The sequence below is a fragment of the Scyliorhinus torazame genome, chromosome 15 (genome assembly GCF_047496885.1).
Source record: "Scyliorhinus torazame isolate Kashiwa2021f chromosome 15, sScyTor2.1, whole genome shotgun sequence".
Taxonomy (NCBI): domain Eukaryota; kingdom Metazoa; phylum Chordata; class Chondrichthyes; order Carcharhiniformes; family Scyliorhinidae; genus Scyliorhinus; species Scyliorhinus torazame.
Window position 1 is genome coordinate 32,452,130 of NC_092721.1, and position 6,000 is coordinate 32,458,129.

Sequence of the window (6,000 nt, forward strand, 5' to 3'; positions counted from 1 at the left end):
TTGCAGGTGATGTGTGTGACATTAATCAATAGCCCAACATTGTATCAATAGAGATGATCTTCAGGAGAGTGGAAACATTCATTTATTTCAGAATAAATGATGAAAGCCAAGTGGAAAATGTATGATTCTTTGGGGAGATGGGGCCTACCCCCAGAGGGAAAATGCCACGGACTAAACCCGTGTGGTAATAAGGCACACCAGCAGGCCAACTAGGAGATTTTGTCAATCAGAAAGCTTTTCATCCTCAACATACGGGTTGTCTGGCATCACCGTCAGTGCATCCTGCCAATATGCACAGTACTCTGGGAGCAGTCATGATACCTATATCCTCCCGGCCACTCCCAGCAGGTGCCACAGTCCTTTGCTCCCCCTGCACAGCTGGATGGACGGTAGGTGACAAGGAATACCCGTTGAAGAGGTGGCTCATGACGCTGAACAGGAATTCACAGTCTCTGGCGGAAGATCTGCTGAAAATCCCATTCCATCGCCTCGGCCACTCTTACAGAACAGCCTGGGACATATCTCTCTGATCATTTGTGTGTTTTGTTCCACGGGAATTGCAAAGAGTTTGAAGACCTTGTGGACAGGAAACCCAAGTGCTGCTGCGCTTCCTCGGATGTTGAAAAAGATGCGGAACCACGACGCTGGCAACCCGCATGGTGGGCATCAGGATTGGGTGCTCCAAACATTGAATACACCCCCAGTGGCTCACCTCAAACTATATCTGCTGGAAGGATCTATGATCTTTATCAGACCGCCTCAAGGAACTGCACCTGTATAATTATAAATTAGTCCCCATTCCACGCAAAAACATTCAAACACATTATAACTGATGAATTTAATAAAGTGCAAATTAACAACTGAACACTCAGCCTTACACAGTGCCCCTCACAGGGATTAGGCCCCAGACCCCAACAGCTTTCAGGGAGAAGACAGTCCAGTTGGCATTGTGGAAGTGCAGTGCCCCATGCATCCACAAACTTGGTTGACACTTCTCATGCCCATTGCGCACACATCCTCTCACAGACACATCTCAGCCCTTCCAGGTCTAGCTGCAGGTTTCTCAATCAACAGCCCAACACTTGTATCATGGTTGTAATGGAGTCATTGTTCAGCAAAGTGTAAACATTGATTGGCTTCATGACGGTTGACAGGAGACAGGTAGGGAGAGTACAAGGCTTTGGGGAGATGGTGGACCTCCCTCAGACAAAAGTGGCCATGGCCGCCCATGGACCAAAGCAGGATTTTGTCCATCGGAAAGATTCTCACTCTCTGAACCTGCAAGGTTGCCTCATCACCATCAACGCGCAGCCTGCAGATGTGTGGGCGGTACACATGATGCCTATATTGTCTGGGGCTCCAGATGGTGCCACATGACCCTTTGTAACAGCAGCTGGATGGTAGTTTATAAGCAATACCTATGAAAAGAAAGCTCACGATACAGAACAGAAACCAACAGCATCCAGCGGAGAAATAAGAAGTGCCTCTATTCAGAGCGAAGGCCAGGCTGTGCTCCTGCCAAAATGCTGCATGGAGGCTACAACCATTATCTGTCCTAGAATATGCTCCAAGCACTGAATACATTCCCAGCAACTCACATCTGCGAGAAGGGTAGGGCCTATGTTCTTTAACACCTTGTCCCATGGCATCACCCCCCCCCCTCCCCCCCCCCCGCCTTACCATTTGGAAATGACTCCCCACTCCATGCATTAACAGTCAAATACATGTAACTGTCTGATGTGCAATCAATTACTCTCGAGACAAGGTGAGTCATAACTAATAGGCTTTAATCAGCTAGAACTGTTCCCAGCAGCTTCGATACAGAACGTGAAGGCTGCTGGGAAGGCATTGGTTCTTATACTCCACCTCTCAGGGCGGAGCTATGTACATTAGCCAATGGTAGACTCCTAGGTCTAGCCAATGGTCATCCACCTCTCAGGTACTGCAATACCTGGTATTACCACACTGACAAATTTAATAAAGTGCAAATTAACAACACAACACTCTGCCTTCTTACACATGCATCAAACACCAGTGATGGTCCTTCTCTGTCGATATTGATTTCTTCACTCAGTTATAGGAACTGTACCACATTTCTCCCACACAGCTGTCGTGAGCTGGTGGAATGTTGCTGTATCTGATGCCTCATTGGTTTGGATGACCTGGGTGGCCATCCTCTGGTGTCCTGAGGCAGTGAGGGTCCCAGCATTGTGAGGGTCTCTTGCCTTGTGGCAGGAGCCTTCTCTCTTCCCGCAACATCCTGAAGAGCTTAGACACTGGCAGATAGGCAGAGGGCAGCTGTTGCACAGAGAGGGGCTCTAGTTACCGCAGAACCTGGTTGGGAAATCAAGTGCTATCCCATCTATCACACTAACAATGCCCTGTCAAGGCAATTTGTAAGTCACTGAGGTAATTTAAACATTTTTAAAATAAATTTAGAGTACCCAATTAATTTTTTCCAATTAAGGGGCCATTTAGCGTGGCCAATCCACCTAGCTTGCACATCTTTGGGTTATGGGGGCGAAACTCACGCAAACACGGGGAGAATGTGCAAACTCCACACGGGCAGTGACCCAAAGCCAGGATCGAACCTGGGTCCTCGACGCCATGAGGCAGCAGGGCCAACCCACTGCGCCACCGTGCTGCCCCAGTCACTGAGGTAATTAATCATCTTGCGGGCAATATTGGCCCTGTTCACTTGCGAGTAAAATGGTTGATCAGGGAATCACACATTCATCGAGATCAACCTCACTGGCAGGTCACTTATCTCTTATCCTTCTGCAATGCATATCAGAGCATTGACTATCTAGTTGGCCACCCTCCCAACGATTAGGCTGCAGTCCCCAACAGCTTTCAATAGGGCAGACAGATCATGTAGTGCCCATGCATTGACATAAACATTCAAGCATGTATCATCATTACCCACGTTTTTAATAAGGTGCAAACAACACAACACTATGCCTTACACATGCATTGAAAACCCGTGATGACGTGAATGACCTGGGTAGTCATCCACTGTTCTCTGGCAGCCGCGAGGAACTCAACATTGTGAGGGACCCCATGTTGAGGTATTCCTGGTGCTGCTCTTGACCTGTTTATCCACAGTTCGCTTTAAACAATCATTAGCTGTCTGCTTTGGTAATAGTAGAGTGAGGGACAGACCAGACTATCTGGTTACATAGTGTGATTGAACATAATACTGTTGTTGCCAATGATGATGATGATGGCTCCCATGCCTCAGGGATGCCCAGTTGTAAAGTGCAAAATGGCTAGATGTGTTTGCTGGACCTTGCTGTTTATTCAGCTTGTGACAGTGTCACACAGCACAGTGGAGGGTTTGCATCCAGGAAGATTCTGTGGTGTAGTCACTTTAATGGACAAATGCAGCTATGACAAGATAGATTGGTGAGGACAAGAATCCCTCATTGGTTCCCTTACCTTCTGCCTATAAGCCCAGTTTGGCAGCTATGTGTCCATCAGGAATTGGTCAGATCAAGCACCGGTGGTCAGTGAAGATGCTGAGCTATTCTGTGCTCGCAAGCCACAGTGAGTGTGTGGGGGAAGGAGCCAATCTTTAAATTGGAGAATTGGCAGGTGATTAGGCAGGTGGGATTAAAATAGCAAATCAAAAAATGAGAGCCATGTAAGAATTATGTCAGTGGGATCAAGAAATTTATGAAAAAAGGAGAGATGAAGGTGGGAAAGTAAAACTTTAAAAAGGATGAAAAGACAGGAACATCAAATAGCAACAGAGGGAAATGAGCAGAGAGAAAAAGAAATACCAGATATAACACTAACCTTTTACATTTGTGCACCAATGGACAAGTAAAGTGATGCAGATTAATTAGGCTAATACTGACTGCTGCGGATGGGAGACTAAAAAACTGAATGATACTTTCAGAATGATACCTGTATGGGAGGAAATGTCATGTGACCCAGGCAGTTCCTGGAGGACACAGAGTTCAAAAGAACGGTGAACCCAAGTTATCTTTCTCTTCCCATGATGCTCTTTTGTCCTCTCTTTGTTTCCGATGCTTTCTCATTGCAGACGTTAAAGTATGGGGGGACCCCCACTCCATTAATGAAACCAACAAAGTGGGAACTTAAACATCTTTTTAATGTTACATTTCATTCTTCATGTCCAGCTTGTGGACACAATAAATACTTCCCTGTAAAAACCTGCTGCTTGCAGCAAATAAAAAAGTATGTATTTATCTATTTGTTGTAGTTTGATGTTTTAATTTCAATTGATTGTCTCATAAATCATAAGTAAGGAGCCTTGGGAGTCCAAGTGAGTGATGTTTTTGGTCCATGCATTCGACAGCAATGTCGCAGAGCTGTTTCCGCAGTTTTACTGAGGGTAATTTTCAATAAGTGTTACTTTAGAAGGTGATATCCACCGGCACATTGTTTTGTGCCCAAGGACATGTCTGAATTCATTCGGCTTGGTGACTCAACAAACCCGCTGAATCTCGCGGGCTGTTTCTTGTGGGATTCGCAACGCTCGAAGTGCCTCGCGAGATTCATCTGAACTTCGCGAGACATCGGGATCTGGATCTCGCCCTCGATGGGCGTGGACCAGGTGCGGGCGGCCCGGTAGCACAGTGGTCAATATTATAAATGTGTTGATTGAATTGCACCCCAAATCTTCATATATAAGTGTTTCATCCTGTTACGAGGGAAAGGGCAACTGAGGTATTATTTTTGTCACCTTCATTGTGGTTTTCTATCTTCAGCTAAGTAACCCTGAATCAGCAGCCCAGTGATTCAAAGCCTGGCGCCGTTCTCCTTGTGTTCCAGATTCCAGAATATTCCAGCAGTGTTTCCAGAGTCCATCACCCCACAGTATGTTTCCAGAATACAGGTTCATTCCCAAATGCTACAAATTCCTAGGTTCAGTCTTTCGTATTCCAATTTCCAAGATCATTGTGCAGCACTGCTAATGCTGAGGACTGCCTCTATTACCATCAGCAGTGCAGTACTGTACTCAAAGTTTGATCATTCTCAATACCTCTTCACACCATATAGTTAAACTACAACCATATACATAGACACATTTATAATATAAACAATATGAAGGACATTGGATTAATTGTAGGTTCACAGTATAGAATAATGTGAAGAGTTGTAAAATTAAATCCCTAAAGCACCAATAAAAAACATTCACAATTCAGTCTTTGTACATCAATTATCCTCATGTTACCTCACATGGTAATAAATACAACTTTATGTAAAAGACTAAATTCTCTCATTCACTCATCATGATCAATGTAAGTATGACGCATTTGCAAAAGTAATTTTCTGAATTAATGTGGACAATGATTTGTTTTTAATGAGAATGTGAGAAAATAAGACCAGAATACATTTCTCAAACAACACGTCCCTCAACCAACCAATACACTGACTGAAATCTGGCCAAACCTGAAGACTACAATTGACCTTGATTCCCTATGATTTTAATACCACGGGCAATTAACCCAATCTTCCTGTCCCTCCCCACCACAGGAATCGTCCCATGAAAGGCCCATTGACCTTGGTCCCCAGTCAGGTGGGTCCGAAGAGCTTTAAAGTAAATAAGCGATTGTCAAAGCATGCTGAAGATACCAGTCTACGTGGAACAACATAGTGTCAGGATGATGCCCAAACGGGTTCGCAAGCAAGATGGAAGGCACAGAAAATAAATCACTGGGAAGGGGGAGGTGGGCGAGGAGGGGAAATGAGGAAAGATATGAGAACAAGAATAAAGAAAAATTTACTTGAAATATTGCAATTCATAATCATTGGAGTCAAAGTGAGTGAAAATGCATAATGCTTTAAAAGGAGCCAATGCGATTTTGTGCTTAATATCAAGATATACTGGATAGAAAAGTAAGGAGGCCATGATGATTCTGCATAAAATGATGCTCAAGTCAGATCTGGACTGCTCTGCATTTTTCTGGGCCCCTAGGTATAGTCAGGATATTGATTTATAAGGGAATCAGGGGTTATGGGAGAAGGAAG

General features: G+C 44.7%; 1 long non-coding RNA gene across 1 annotated transcript in view; it reads left to right on the top strand.

Moving 5' to 3' along the window:
• LOC140391380 (uncharacterized) overlaps positions 1-5,707 on the top strand; it is a 36,268-nt gene extending 30,561 nt beyond the window's left edge. The window contains exon 3 of the long non-coding RNA XR_011935029.1: positions 5,506-5,707. This is a non-coding gene — a long non-coding RNA (uncharacterized lncRNA). The remainder of the gene's footprint in view (positions 1-5,505) is intronic.
• The last annotated feature ends 293 nt before the right edge of the window (positions 5,708-6,000 follow it).